Genomic DNA, 16,171 nt, shown 5'->3' with positions numbered 1-16,171 from the left:
CATGGAAATTGTATAGGGGAAGTAATAAGGGTAGGGCAACAATAAAAGGTGTGGGAATGTAACAAGAGAACGGTAATAATGTTGGACAGTAATGGGGCATCAAAAATGGGAATGAGGGGGACTAGTATATAGTGATATGATGTAGGAAAGTGGTCTCCTAAATGGAACTACTAGATCCCTACTGAACAACGCAGAGGGCCATAGTATTAGGAGCGTAGTGTAATGATGAATGTGATAGTAGGGGTACTGTTAAATAAGTCCACCCCAAGGATTCAAATACACACCCAAAAAAGAATGTTACTGAATACTAGGATAACACTCGGGGGAATGGTTAGGTATTTATTTAAAAGATGAGAGAAATCCCAAACTTGAGGTGGATCTTCTTTTTTTCGGGCCGTGACGTATATATTGTTCATGTTAAAATGATGGTGTGAGGGCGGGGATGCGGCAGTTATGTAAAGTGTGGAGGGGGAAAGTCAGATTAGGGTTAGGGGAGGGTTAGGGTTAGGGCTGGAGTGCGATTGTAGTGGAGATTAAGGGTCATTAGAGAGTTGAAATTCAACGACTATGGTTTTAGAGGTATTTATTCGCATGGTGAGTAGGTTGGGTAGAGGAATTTGTGTAAGGAGTGTGGATGCAGTTGATGGTGGTGGGGGGAAGGAATTGTTTGGGTAGGGTAGGGGAGAGATATTAGGAAAGAATAGAGAGAACTCGATCTATAAATGTTGAGGGCTGTGGAGAGGGCGTAGCTGTTAATGTGTTGAAGGGGTGGATGGGAATTATTAAGAAGTTGAGTGAAGTTGGTGAAGGCTGGATGGATGCGTAGGGGAAGTGCATTTCTAAGATACTGCAAGGTTTGGGTGCGTATTGATCCAGTCAGATGGAATGTAGGGTCAGTATTTTGGAGTGGGAGAATTGAAGTGCGGGGAGGAGAAAATAAGCAGGGTTTCTATAGCATTTGCTAAAAGGATAGTCTGGAAATATGTGGGAAATACAGGGTCAAAATTAGATTGGCAGTAATTAATTTTGGTATGCGGAAAGGGAGTGGTGAGTTGGAAGAAGGGATAGGGTTAGGAATATGGGGTGAACAAAATTGGGACGGGATGAAAGAGATGGGATGGGAAAAAAACAAAAAAATAATTGCAGAACAAGACGAGTGGATAGATAGGGAGATGAATGAGTGTGAAATGTGGGGAGGGAGGGTCAGGGTACTTTCAAAGTTGTAATTGAGGGAAATTATCATGCACATAGGTACATAGATGGTAGGGTAAATATGGTTTGGAAGGAAGGAGGGAGATTGTGTAGGGATGTTATTGATGACAGGGGACATTAGAGGGCAAATGGTGTAATTAAGGGATGGGTGAGAGATAGTTATGGGAGGGCAGAGAATTTAAGAAAGTGGTTTAATTTGGGGTGTTGAGGGTTGATATTCATAGTGTTGTAACAGGAATTGTAAAATAAGACGAGGGGTGGAAGGAGGTTGTAAAGGGTTGGGCCAATGTATTGAAAGTGGGAAATAGATTTAGTGTAGGACCAAACGATTTCATATGCAGGATATGAGAGTTGGTCTAATGATTGATGTGGGAGGAGTCTTTTGGGGAGGGAGGGTCAGGGTAGTTCCAAAGTTGTAATTGGGGTATATTAGTATGCACATTAGTACATGGATGGTAGAGTAAATATGGTTTGGAAGGAAGCTTGGAGAATGTGTAGGTTTGTTATTGGTGACAGGGGTCATTAGAGGGCAAATGGTATAATTAGGGGATGGGCGAGAGATAGTTATGGGAGGGCAGAGGGTTTAAGAAAATGGTATAATTTAGGGTGTTGTGGGTGGGGATTAATAGTGGTGTGGCAGGAACTGTGAAATAAGACTAGGAGGATGGGGAGGGCTGTAAAGGGTAGGGCCAATGTAGTGAAAGGGGTGGAATATATTTAGGGTAGGGCCAATCGAATGCACGATTTTTTATGAGAATAAAGAGGAGGATTTTAAAGGGCAACATGGAAATTGTATAGGGGAAGTAATAAGGGTAGGGCAACAATAAAAGGTGTGGGAATGTAACGAGAGAACGGTAATAATGTTGGACAGTAATGGGGCATCAAAAATTGGAATGAGGGGGACCAGTATATAGTGATATGATGTAGGAAAGTGGTCTCCTAAATAGAACTACTAGTTCCCTACTGAACAACGCAGAGGGCCATAGTATTAGGAGCGTAGTGTAATGATGAATGTGATAGTAGGGGTACTGTTAAATAAGTCCACCCCAAGGATTCAAATACACACCCAAAAAAGAATGTTACTGAATACTAGGATAACACTCGGGGGAATGGTTAGGTATTTATTTAAAAGATGAGAGAAATCCCAAACTTGAGGTGGATCTTCTTTTTTTCGGGCCGTGACGTATATATTGTTCATGTTAAAATGATGGTGTGAGGGCGGGGATGCGGCAGTTATGTAAAGTGTGGAGGGGGAAAGTCAGATTAGGGTTAGGGGAGGGTTAGGGTTAGGGCTGGAGTGCGATTGTAGTGGAGATTAAGGGTCATTAGAGAGTTGAAATTCAACGACTATGGTTTTAGAGGTATTTATTCGCATGGTGAGTAGGTTGGGTAGAGGAATTTGTGTAAGGAGTGTGGATGCAGTTGATGGTGGTGGGGGGAAGGAATTGTTTGGGTAGGGTAGGGAAGAGATATTAGGAAAGAATAGAGAGAACTCGATTAATAAATGTTGAGGGCTGTGGAGAGGGCGTAGCTGTTAATGTGTTGAAGGGGTGGATGGGAATTATTAAGAAGTTGAGTGAAGTTGGTGAAGGCTGGATGGATGCGTAGGGGAAGTGCATTTCTAAGATACTGCAAGGTTTGGGTGCGTATTGATCCAGTCAGATGGAATGTAGGGTCAGTATTTTGGAGTGGGAGAATTGAAGTGCGGGGAGGAGAAAATAAGCAGGGTTTCTATAGCATTTGCTAAAAGGATAGTCTGGAAATATGTGGGAAATACAGGGTCAAAATTAGATTGGCAGTAATTAATTTTGGTATGCGGAAAGGGAGTGGTGAGTTGGAAGAAGGGATAGGGTTAGGAATATGGGGTGAACAAAATTGGGACGGGATGAAAGAGATGGGATGGGAAAAAAAACAAAAAAATAATTGCAGAACAAGACGAGTGGATAGATAGGGAGATGAATGAGTGTGAAATGTGGGGAGGGAGGGTCAGGGTACTTTCAAAGTTGTAATTGAGGGAAATTATCATGCACATAGGTACATAGATGGTAGGGTAAATATGGTTTGGAAGGAAGGAGGGAGATTGTGTAGGGATGTTATTGATGACAGGGGTCATTAGAGGGCAAATGGTGTAATTAAGGGATGGGTGAGAGATAGTTATGGGAGGGCAGAGAATTTAAGAAAGTGGTTTAATTTGGGGTGTTGAGGGTTGATATTCATAGTGTTGTAACAGGAATTGTAAAATAAGACGAGGGGTGGAAGGAGGTTGTAAAGGGTTGGGCCAATGTATTGAAAGGGGGAAATAGATTTAGTGTAGGACCAAACGATTTCATATGCAGGATATGAGAGTTGGTCTAATGATTGATGTGGGAGGAGTCTTTTGGGGAGGGAGGGTCAGGGTAGTTCCAAAGTTGTAATTGGGGTATATTAGTATGCACATTAGTACATGGATGGTAGAGTAAATATGGTTTGGAAGGAAGCTTGGAGAATGTGTAGGTTTGTTATTGGTGACAGGGGTCATTAGAGGGCAAATGGTATAATTAGGGGATGGGCGAGAGATAGTTATGGGAGGGCAGAGGGTTTAAGAAAATGGTATAATTTAGGGTGTTGTGGGTGGGGATTAATAGTGGTGTGACAGGAACTGTGAAATAAGACGAGGAGGATGGGAAGGGCTGTAAAGGGTTGGACCAATGTATTGAAAGGGGGCAGACTTAGGGTAGGGCCAACAGATTCCATATGCAGGATATGGGGTGGTTTAATGATTGATATGGAAGGACTCTTTTGTGGGGACGGAGGGTCAGGGTAGTGCCAAAGTTGTAATTGGGGTATATTATTATGCACATTAGTACATAGATGTTAGAGAAAATATGGTTTGGAAGGAAGGTGGGAGAATGTGTAGGGATGTTACGGATAACAGGGGTTATTATAGGGCAAATAATATAATTAAGGGATGGGTGAGAGATAGTAATGGGAGGGCAGAGGATTTACGAAAATGGTATAATTTAGGGTGTTGTGGGTTGGGATTAATAGTGGTGTGACAGGAACTGTAAAATAAGACGAGGAGGATGGGGAGGGCTGTAAAGGGTAGGGCCAATGTAGTGAAAGGGGTGGAATATATTTAGGGTAGGGCCAATCGAATGCACGATTTGTTATGAGAATAAAGAGGAGGATTTTAAAGGGCAACATGGAAATTGTATATGGGAAGTAATTAGGTTAGCGTTTAGGGTTAGGGGTTAGGGGTTAGGGGTTAGGGGTTAGGGGTTAGGGTTAGGGGTTAGGGGTTAGGGGTTAGGGGTTAGGGGTTAGGGTTAGGGGTTAGGGTTAGGGTTAGGGTTAGGGTTAGGGTTAGGGTTAGGTATTTATTTAAAAGATGAGGGAAATCCCAAACTTGAGGTGGATCTTTTTTTCGGGCTGTGACGTATATATTGTACATGTTAAGATGATGGTGTGGGGCGGGGATGTGGCAGTTATGTGGAGTGTGAAGAGGGGTTAGGGTTAGGGTTTTATTTAAAAGATGAGAGATCAAAAATTTGAGGTGGATCTCTTTTCTCGGGTAGTGACGTATAAATTGTATACTTTGTACTAGTGGCGTGAGAGGGGATGTGGTGGTAACGTGATATGTGGAGAGGGTAGGATAGGTTAGGGTTAGGTTTAGGGTTTGGGTTAGGGTTAGGGTTAGGGATTTATTTAAAAGATGAGGGAAATCCCAAACTTGAGGTGGATCTTCTTTTTTTCGGGCTGTGACGTATATATTGTACATGTTAAGATGATGGTGTGGGGCGGGGATGTGGCAGTTATGTGTAGTGTGGGGAGGGGTAGGGTTAGGGTTTTGTTTAGAAGATGAGAGAGATCCTAAATTCGAGGTGACGTATAAATTGTATACTTTGTAATAGTGGCGTGAGGGGGGATGTGGCGGTAACGTGAAATGTGGGGAGGGGACGGTAGGTTAAGGTTGAGGTGAGGGTAAGGGGTAGGGTAGGAAAAAATGGTAGAAGGGTGTGAGAAGTGGTAGGGTGGATATGATATGTGGGGTGGATTTAATAAGGGTAAATAGGGATGGGGAATGTGAATAAGGGGAAAAAGGTTGAGATTTATGTAATATTGGAAAAGAAACACCAGGTTTGAGTGAAAGCTTAACATTTATTACAAATTCTAAGAAAATGTGGATGGAACGATAAAAGACAGAATAGTTAAAACTTATTTTGTGGTGTTTTGTCATAATTGATAAAAAATAAATATAAATAAAGTTTTCGATAGTAACAGTAAAAGTATAATACAGTTTTAACATGTACTGAATACAACCACACAAATTTCAAGCTAAAGCTTAGGGGCTGTTAAAAGGTGTATCGTGAGTATTTTCACAATAAATAAAGGCATAAATAAAAAGGTTGATAACAATTTGTTATGATAAAATTTTAGCAAGTGCTATAAAAATGTTTCCAAATAAAGATAAAGCTTTGATAATGTAAAAAGGTTACAAGTGAGTATTTACACAAATGATCAGTAGCATCAGTAAAAAGCTGTAGATAAAAGTTTGGTATATAAATAAAGCTTAGTTTGTATTAAATATACATGTCTTTTCATAAAATGGGGTAAAGTATAGGTGGTTAAAAAGTTTATTGTGAGGTTTTTATAAAAACGGTAAGGGGTTAAATAAGAGTGGTTGATAACACTTAATGTAATATATATACTGGAAATATATAATAAATATATATATTAAAATAAAAGTTGAAATTTTTTATTGAAATTTCTTGGGTTTTGAAATGTTTATATCCAACAGGGAGGGAATTCCACTTGGTTTACTGCTCATTTTTGGTGCTGTTGGCTTCTTCGGTGTTTTCTTGTGATGCTCTTTTGTTGTAGATCTTCTATTGGAAGGTGGTGGGATGGGGAAGAGTTTGTGACGGGGTAATGAATTAATTAGGCTGGGCGAAGGACTGGTAAAAATCGATCTTAAGTCGGGGATTGGGGGAGCTGGGATAGTGCTATTGTGTTCTGACGATGGTGGTGGAAGGAGTGAGGGGTGAGGGGAAATGTTTTTTGTTAGTTTTTTGTTAGGTGATTTGCATATATTTGAGGGGGTGGAGGGTGGAGGGGATGCAGGGGTCTGGGGGGAGGGTTGTGAGGGAGAGTTAATTGGGGATATATCCATGGGGGAGTCATCCAAAAAATCTTCTAAAAATTCGTCCAAATCTAGGGAGGGTGGGGGCGAAAGAGGTTGTTCAAAGTATTTTTCTATATTTATATCGTTCATCTTGGTGGAGCTGGTGGTATAAACGGAAAAGTGGGTTAGTTGTTGGGTGTAATGATAGGGTGGGACAGAGGTTGTGGGGTAAGTGTGAATGGAGTAATAGATGAAGGGTGTGGGAGGTGTGGTATCGATTTTTGTTCTTGCTTATATTACTTGGGGAGAGTTGAGGGGGTGGGGTTATGATTGTGTATTGGGTGGTAGTTAATGCCTGATGGGTAGGTTGTGTTGAGTTTAAGGATAAGGGAGCGTTCAAGGGCTTTGCGTTTAGTGGTGTCCGGAATCATAATAATGGGTGAGATAGTGAAGGAGGGAGTGGTGGGGTGGTTTGGCGAGTCAAAGTGGCAGCTGAGGGTGGATGGTATATGATGTGTGTAGTTGTATCTATGTTGTTGGAGGCGGGTATGAAGAGGATTTGATGTTTCACCAATATATTGTTTGTGACAGGGAAGGCAGGTGATAATGTAGATGACATTTCGTGATTTGCAAGTGAGGGATTGGTCAGCTGGAAGTGTTGTGTTGTTAGCTTGAGAACGAATGGATTGGAGGTTACGGAAGTGGGGGCAACATTTGCAGGTGGAACTAGAATGGAGAGTTGTTTTAGTGGTTGATGATCGAAAGGCGGAACGGGTAAGAATGTCTTTTAAATTGGCGGGGCGACGAAAGGAGGTTAGAGGTGGTGTTGGGAAATTGGTTTCTGTTGCTGGGTCATTTGTAATGATGGGAAAATATTGATGGAGAATGTTGGCCAGGTTAGGAAGAGATGGGGCAAAGGTGGTGATCAATGGTGGGCGGGAGAGAGTTTGTGAGTTGGGGTTGGTGTTAGGTGTTTTATTTTTTGTGAGGCCTATATTGATTTGTTTGGAGATGGTATTTTTATCATGGCCTTGGAGGGAGAGGAAATGGGCTAGGTTTCTGAGGTGGTGGTGGCGGAAGGGTGTGTGGGATACGATACGTTTAATTCTGATAGCTTGACTAAGAGGGATGGAACGAATACAGTGGGTTGGGTGGGCAGAAGAGTTGTGGAGGAACTGATGTGTATCAGTGGGTTTGACATGAAGGTTGAAGAACAGTTTCCCAGTGCTGGGGAAGGAATGGCCAAGGTAGACAATGGTATCAAGGAAAATAATGGATTTGTGGGATGTAGAGTTGGTAAATTTAATGGTAGGGTGGAAGGAATTGAGAGATTGAAAGAAGGGGAAAAGACTGGAGTGTGAGTGGGGCCAAATCATGAAAATGTCATCAATAAAGCGTAACCAGAGGAGGGGTTTAAGGGGGTAGGTTGTTAGGAAGCGGGATTCTAGATCGCCCATGAAAAGGTTGGCAAAGGAGGGGGCCATTTTGGTTCCCATGGCTGTACCATGAGTCTGGTGGAAAGGTTGGTTGTCAAAAAGAAAATAGTTGTTTGATAGAACAAAGTTGGATAAGTTGAGTAGGATGTCAGAAGGGGGTCTTGGGGAGGAAGGGGTGGAGTTATTTAGGGCTTTTGCGATGCATTGAAGGCCTTCTTTTTGGGGAATGTTTGTGTAGAGGCTACAAACGTCTAGTGAGACTAGAATGATATTCGGGTTAAGGGGGGGAAGATTATTAAGAATTTGGATAAAATGGGTGGTGTCTTTGACATGTGAAGGGAGTGAAGCAACAAGAGGTTGCAAGAAATAATCGACGAATTCAGAGATGTGTTCAGTGGGGCAGCCATTTGCGGATAAAATTGGGCGGCCAGGGTTGTTGATTTTATGGATTTTTGGTAAGAGATAGAATTGGGGTGTGCGGGGTGGTTGACATGGGGTGAGGTAGCGACAAGTGGTGCGTGTGATAAACTTTAGCTTGAAGAGAGATTGCAGATAATGTGTAATTTCGTTGGCTAGGAGGGGAGTGGGATCAAATATGAGTGGTTTATAATGTAGACGGTTAGAGAGTTGACGTTGGGCTTCTCGGAGGTTAGGGTTAGGGTTAGGGTCAGGGTTAGGGTCAGGGTTAGGGTTAGGGTCAGGGTTAGGGTCAGGGTTAGGGTTAGGGTCAGGGTCAGGGTTAGGGTCAGGGTCAGGGTTAGGGTCAGGGTCAGGGTTAGGGTTAGGGTCAGGGTTAGGGTCAGGGTTAGGGTTAGGGTTAGGAGATGGGTTAGGGTTAGGGTTAGGGTTAGGGTTAGGACATTTATAATTTAAAGTAGAGAACTCGCCTATACACGCAGCGTAGGGGGAGGGCCTAGGAAAAGTGGCTCGCGATTTATCGGGCTGGAATAAATGCGAGTGGTCACTTGATCGAACTAATGGAACTATTAGGTTTTAGGGGGAGGGCGCGTTGACTATAACGGGAGTTCTCCTGGAAAAGTCTGTTAAGAGTTTTCGTAAGCGGAAATTGTGATGTAGATCAACGTAAATAACAGGGACTGGCTATAGCGAGGTGCGAGACGGTTAGTCAGTCCCTGTTACAATTTGGGACGCTTATCATATACCGCGGCGTAGAGGGCGTCGGTGGTGTTACTGGGGAGTAGACACCTAGGCGATAACTATTTGTACAGTGTGATTGGTAGCGGATGTTCAAAGGGGCGGCGAGGATGGGAAGTGTAAATACCCAGCGAGGTGTCAACCGAAAGGGGAGATAGAACAAAAACTAAACTAAACGGCAAATAGAGGATCGTTTTTATGAGGGCGGGACAGCTGTTGAGCGGCGGTGTTTTTGAACGCAGGTCTAGAAATTTGGCGGGAGTAAATAAACTGAGAAAACCGCGAGGATCTTGTTGAACGGACGTTGCGTGATCGAAAGGGGGTTGGCAAAATTGAAGTCAGAGGAAAAAACGGTCGAAAAAGCGGTAAATTTAGAGATCGAAAGTGTGGGGTAAACGAGAGACTGGTTCGAGAGCGGGCGCGAACCGTCCAAAAAAGAAAAAAAAATGATAAAGTGGCGTAGGACGAACGGAGCGAGCCACTTTGGGGGACAATAATTGATTGGAGTCGAAAGGTATAAGTACCGGGATTGGTAGGGGGACTGGAGAGAGAAAAGTTTGGCGGGAGTTTTGTTAGCGCGGGGAGCGCTAGTTTTGGTTGTAGTTGGAGTTCGGAAAATAAAAAAGGTAGGATCTAAAATAGAGGGACAATTTGCGTGAGTCGAATGGTGTAACTACGTGAATTTAGTGAGGGTGGGATGTAATATAAACGGGAGTTTATTAGCGCGGGGAGCGCTGATTTAGGTTTTAGGATCGAAATTAAAAAAATGTTTGGATAAAAATAGAGGGGGTAATTACTGAGCGAACGTCGGAGTTGTAACAACGGTAATTTAGCGGGAGTTTATTAGCGCGGGGAGCGCTGGTTTTGGTTGCGGTGTAGGTTCGAAAATTGGAGACGGTTCGAAATAAGAGGGGGACAATTTATTTAGCGTGAGTCGAAAAGGTGAGGGGTAAGTTAGAGGGTGGGAGGTGATTTTAGCGGGAGTTTTTTAGCGCGGGCAGCGCTGGTTTTGGTTGTAGTTTAGAGTTCGAAATTCAAAAAGGTAGAGCTAAACGAGGGGACAATTTGATTGTGTGAGTCGAAAAAGTCCGAGAATATATGTGGTTGGCGACAATTTATTTGTTTGATTATTTATTGTGTGTGCGATGTCGGTTTTTAGGGCGGCACGATTTGAGTTAAAACCTAGAAAAATACTCAAAAAGTGTGGGGTTACAATCAAACGACCGGGGGCTTTTTAGGTCAGTATGAAAGGTGAGGCCGACCGGTTTCGTTTCCGCAACTCATCAGGACCTCGGGGGAAAAAGAGTCGAGATTTCTCTCTTCTCTTTTTAGTAGGGGGGAGGGTGTATATGGTGAATGCGTTGTGCGTGTTGCTTGGTGTTGTTTTGGTTTGTCTTGAAAAAGACAGTTTGACAGGGTGCCTCCGGAGAGGCGGTTAGGGTTAGGGTTAGGGTTAGGGTTAGGGTTAGGGTTAGGGTTAGGGTTAGGGTTAGGGTTAGGGTTAGGGTTAGGGTTAGGGTTAGGGTTAGGGTTAGGGTTAGGGTTAGGGTTAGGGTTAGGGTTAGGGTTAGGGTTAGGGGTTAGGGTTAGGGTTAGGGTTAGGGTTAGGGTTAGGAGATTTATAATTTAAAGTAGTGAGAACTCGCCCATTCACGCAGCGTAGGGGGAGGGCCTAGGAAAAGTGGCTCGCGATTTATCGGGCTGGAATAAATGCGAGTGGTCACTTGATCGAACTAATGGAACTATTAGGTTTTAGGGGGAGGGCGCGTTGACTATAACGGGAGTTCTCCTGGAAAAGTCTGTTAAGAGTTTTCGTAAGCGGAAATTGTGATGTAGATCAACGTAAATAACAGGGACTGGCTATAGCGAGGTGCGAGACGGTTAGTCAGTCCCTGTTACAATTTGGGACGCTTATCATGTACCGCGGCGTAGAGGGCGTCGGTGGTGTTACTGGGGAGTAGACACCTAGGCGATAACTATTTGTACAGTGTGATTGGTAGCGGATGTTCAAAGAGGCGGCGAGGATGGGAAGTGTAAATACCCAGCGAGGTGTCAACCGTAAGGGGAGATAGAACAAAAACTAAACTAAACGGCAAATAGAGGATCGTTTTTATGAGGGCGGGACAGCTGTTGAGCGGCGGTGTTTTTGAACGCAGGTCTAGAAATTTGGCGGGAGTAAATAAACTGAGAAAACCGCGAGGATGTTGTTGAACGGACGTTGCGTGATCGAAAGGGGGTTGGCAAAATTGAAGTCAGAGGAAAAAACGGTCGGAAAAGCGGTAAATTTAGAGATCGAAAGTGTGGGGTAAACGAGAGACTGGTTCGAGAGCGGGCGCGAACCGTCCAAAAAAGAAATGATAAAGTGGCGTAGGACGAACGGAGCGAGCCACTTAGGGGGACAATAATTGATTGGAGTCGAAAGGTATAAGTACCGGGATTGGTAGGGGGACTGGAGAGAGAAAAGTTTGGCGGGAGTTTTGTTAGCGCGGGGAGCGCTAGTTTTGGTTGTAGTTGGAGTTCGGAAAATAAAAAAGGTAGGATCTAAAATAGAGGGACAATTTGCGTGAGTCGAATGGTGTAACTACGTGAATTTAGTGAGGGCGGGATGTAATATAAACGGGAGTTTATTAGCGCGGGGAGCGCTGATTTAGGTTTTAGGATCGAAATTAAAAAAATGTTTGGACAAAAATAGAGGGGGTAATTACTGAGCGAACGTCGGAGTTTGTAACAACGGTAGTTTAGCGGGAGTTTATTAGCGCGGGGAGCGCTGGTTTTGGTTGCGGTGTAGGTTCGAAAATTGGAGACGGTTCGAAATAAGAGGGGGGACAATTTATTTAGCGTGAGTCGAAAAGGTGAGGGGTAAGTTAGAGGGTGGGAGGTGATTTTAGCGGGAGTTTTTTAGCGCGGGCAGCGCTGGTTTTGGTTGTAGTTTAGAGTTCGAAATTCAAAAAGGTAGAGCTAAACGAGGGGACAATTTGATTGTGTGAGTCGAAAAAGGCCGAGAATATATGTGGTTGGGGACAATTTATTTGTTTGATTATTTATACGGCAAAAATTACTAACCACAGGTTAGGAGAAAACACCGTATTAAGTTTTCAATTGTGTGTGCGATGTCGGTTTTTATGGCGGCACGATTTGAGTTAAAACCTAGAAAAATACTCAAAAAGTGTGGGGTTACAATCAAACGACCGGGGGCTTTTTAGGTCAGTATGAAAGGTGAGGCCGACCGGTTTCGTTTCCGCAACTCATCAGGACCTCGGGGGAAAAAAAAGGAGTCGAGATTTCTCTCTTCTCACTTTTTTAGGTAGGGGGGAGGGTGTATATGATGTGTCGGGTGCGTGCGTTGTGCGTGTTGCTAGGTGTTGTTGTGGTTTGTCTTGAAAAAGACAGTTTGACAAGGTGTCTTGAAAAAGACAGTTTTTCTACTATCTCCTATACGGGTGATGGCGGTGGGTCAATTTAGAACGGCACGTTTTAAACTTAGGAGGAGTCGGAATTTGTAGCGTCAGGAGCGGTTTTGGTTGGGAGGTACGGATGGACATTAACGGGGTGGGTGGTATCCTTGGTGGAATCAAAGGTTTGGGCGGTTTTGTGTTAATGTCCAGGATCGAAGGTGGTGCCTGAGTGGGGACGGTCAACAAATTTGGAAGTGAGGGTATAGTTTTAGCGGTAACCAAACGGGGAGCGTACGAAACTTTAACCGGGGAAGGCGCAAAAATCAGAAATAGGGGAACGGAGGAGGGGGAGTCGCAAGGAGGGGTGACGATAATCGAGGGGACGATGAGGGAAGGAAGGGTAACGGAAGCCATAGTGTCGGTCGAAAAGGTTGTCGAAATAGGAATTGGAATGCGAAATGTAGCTACGGAGCTAGAAGGTATAGCAGTGAGTTCAGTGGAGACCAGTGAACGTAGTGAAATTTTAGGTTTTAGGGTTAGGTATTTAAAGGCGATGGTGTTAAACGCCTTAGGGGATAGCCAATTGGAGAAAGGGGAGGGTGTTAAACGCTAAAAGAATAGGCTGGGAGGGGTGAGAATTAGGGGGTTTGTTTTAGGGTCCGAAAGAGGAGGGCGGTGTTTAGATTGAAGTATAAGGTCGATAAATAGGGCGCTAACGAGGCGAGAAGATCGGCGGTCGAAATTAAAAGATGAAACGTTAAAGGGAGTTTTTCAGTGGGGTTTGTGTAGGAACATTTGCGCTTTAGTGGGGTGGGAGTTGATACCGAGAGGGTAGGTGGTGCCGAGAAAACGAATTAGTTGTTGTTCCTTAGATTTGCGTGTTTTGGGCGGGACAATTTGCGTTATGGGAGAGATCGAAAATTTGGCGGGGCGGGGATGGTCGGGAAGATTGAAATGGGAGGCGATAGTAGTATCTAGATAGTGTTTAATCGCGTAGCGATGTTGTTGGAGTCTGGCTGACATTTTATGGGAGGTTTCGCCGATATATTGTTTGGAGCAAGTGGAACAGGTGATCAGGTAAATTACGTGGGTGGACGAGCAGTTAAGGGTCGAATTGGCGGGGTAGATCGATTTATTGGATTTAGAGATAATGTTGTCCAGGGATCGGAAATGTGGACAACACTTGCAGGACGGATTGGAGTGGGTCGGTTTAGGTTTAGGTTGGGATAGAAATGTGGACCGGGTTAGGATGTCCTTTAGGTTTTTAGGTCGCCTATACGAGGCCATAGGGATAGTCGGAAAGTGAGGGGCAGTAATTTGGTTGTCGGTAATGAAGTGGGAATAATGTTGGAGGGTTCTACCAATATTTGGTAGGGCCGGAGAATATGTCACGACGAGGGGAGGCCTGGGGGGGTCAGAATTAGTTTGTTTGGCGTTATAAGGGCGGGCTAAAGCATTATTAATTTGGTTTGAAACGGTGGCGGTGTTATGCCCTCTAGCGGTGAGGTAGTGGGCTAGGTCGCGTAAGTGGCGGTTACGGTGCGATGTCTCTGATACTATACGGTTAATACGAAGCGTTTGGCCGATGGCGATGGAGTCGATACAATGTTTAGGGTGGGCGGATTTAGCGTGGAGAAATTGGTGGGAATCGGTGGGCTTAACGAAAAGGTTTGACGAAAGTCGGCCAGTGGAGAGAAAGTTTGGGCCCTTGTAGATGATGGTGTCGAGAAACGGAATGGATCTATGGGACAGGGCGTGGGTGAATTTGATAGTGGGGTGGATCGAATTGAGGCGCGAGAGGAATGACATAAGGTCTTTATGCGGGTGTTGCCAAATAATAAAGATGTCATCGATATAGCGGCGCCAAACGAGAGGTTTAAGGGGAGAGTTTGCGAGGATGGTATTTTCAATGTTGGACATGAAAATGTTGGCGAAAGAGGGCGCCATCCTAGTCCCCATGGCGGTACCGTGTGTTTGGTGGTACGGTTGATTGTCGAAAAGGAAATAGTTTTGCGTGAGGACGAATTTAGCTAGTGTGGTAATAATTTTGGTGGGGGGTCTGTTTGGGGCAGGAGAATTATCGAGGGCCGAGGCGATGGCGCGGAGTCCTTCATTTTGTGGAATGTTGGTGTATAGACTAGAGACATCGACGGTCGCGAAAATGGTATGGGGAGGTAGGTTATCGAGAGAACGGATGATTTCTAAAAAATGGGACGTATCTTTAATATGGGAGGGGAGTGCCGAAACGATAGGTTGTAAAAAGTAGTCGACAAATTCGGATATTCTCTCGGTAGGGCAATTATTGGCCGAAATTATAGGGCGGCCTGGATTATTAGGTTTGTGGATTTTAGGGAGAAGGTAGAATTGGGGGGTTCTAGGGGGATCCGACGGGCAAAGGTAGTTATAGGTATTATTATCGATGATTTTGTCTAAATGAATGGAGAGGAGGAAGCGTTTAATGTGGGCGGCCGAGAGGGGGGTCGGATCGAAAATTAGGGGTTTGTAGTGGAGGCGGTTACTAAGTTGGCGGTTGGCTTCGTTGCGGTAGTCGGATTTATTGAGTATTACGGTGGCAGAGCCTTTATCAGCGCGTTTAATTATGATATCGGGGTTGGATTTTAGTGATTTTAGGGCCGAAATTTCCGAAGGTGTTAGGTTAGACGGGACGGACGGTTTAATAGTACTAAGGATCGATGATTGGATTTTGTCGGTGAACGTTTCGATGGCCGGGTGTGACAGAGGGGGGTTCCACTTACTCGGTAGTTTAAATTTGTGGCGAGTATGAGAGGAGGGGACACCGAAACGTTGGCGAATTCTAAGTCGGCGGCGAAAAGATTTTAGGTCGTTTAGTAGGTCGGCGTGGTTAAGGGTAGGGGTAGGGCAAAAATTAAGTCCTCTGCTGAGGAGCGAGCGTTCACTGGTACGGAGGGGGTGGTCACTAAGATTGATCACAGTTTCCTTCGTTTGTTTTGTACGTTGGTTGGAAATGTAGCGTTTTCTACGCCTCCTACATTTCCGGGTGGAGAAACGGTTAGATTTTTGTGGAGGCGTTTCGGTTTGGGTATATGGAGCGACATTAGGGCTGGCGGGTCGTATGTGTTGCGAGTCGAAAGGGGGGTAGTCGTTTTGGTTGGGGCGGATCGAATGGTTGGACTGGGTGGGTGAGCCCCGTCGTTTTTTTACTGTCGTGGGTGCGTGCGTGTCGAGTTTGTGTACCTCTGCCTTGGTTCGGTGGTGGTATAGCAATCGGACGGGCAGAGGGGGTTTGTCGGGTCGAGAGTGCCGTCGGAGTCGAGCTTAGAGACGTGGGAAAAAGCCTCATGGGCAATTTTAATGATGACGCCGAAATGTGTGAGGTCAGGGTTGATATCGAAAAATTGCCTGATGCAGAGAATGGCGTCGGAGAAACGTTGTTTTTCTATTTTTTTGGCGAAAGCGAATGAGATTTCTCTAAGCTCGTGGGCGAAAGACAGAGAATGGTTTTGCCATTCCTGTATGAAGGCGGGCTCTTGGTCGTGAAAATAGAGCGGGGTGTTGGGGTAAAAATTAGAGGGAAAGTCCTCCATTTGGATCGCGGATTCGAGGCGGTCGGATTGAATTTTAGCGATCCAAAAACGTTGGAGATGGGAACGGAGTGAGGTCGCATCGAATTTGGCTTTGGGGTCGGAAATTAGGTATTCAGGCGGGGAAAAGTTAGGTTGGGAAACCATGTGGAAAATGTGAAGGAGGTCTACGTGTTTGGGGTCGAAACGAAAAGCCGAGGTAGATGGTAGGGGTGAGGTAGCGCGGGCAACGTTATGGGAATCGAAATAGGCGGCCGAAGTAGAAGGTTGGGGCGAGGAGGGAGTATTTGTGGTAGCGCGGGGAGCGCT

The sequence above is a fragment of the Saccoglossus kowalevskii genome, chromosome 11, assembly GCF_978046115.1.
Source record: "Saccoglossus kowalevskii chromosome 11, keSacKowa6.1, whole genome shotgun sequence".
Classification (NCBI taxonomy): domain Eukaryota; kingdom Metazoa; phylum Hemichordata; class Enteropneusta; family Harrimaniidae; genus Saccoglossus; species Saccoglossus kowalevskii.
This window is presented reverse-complemented; position numbering follows the sequence as displayed.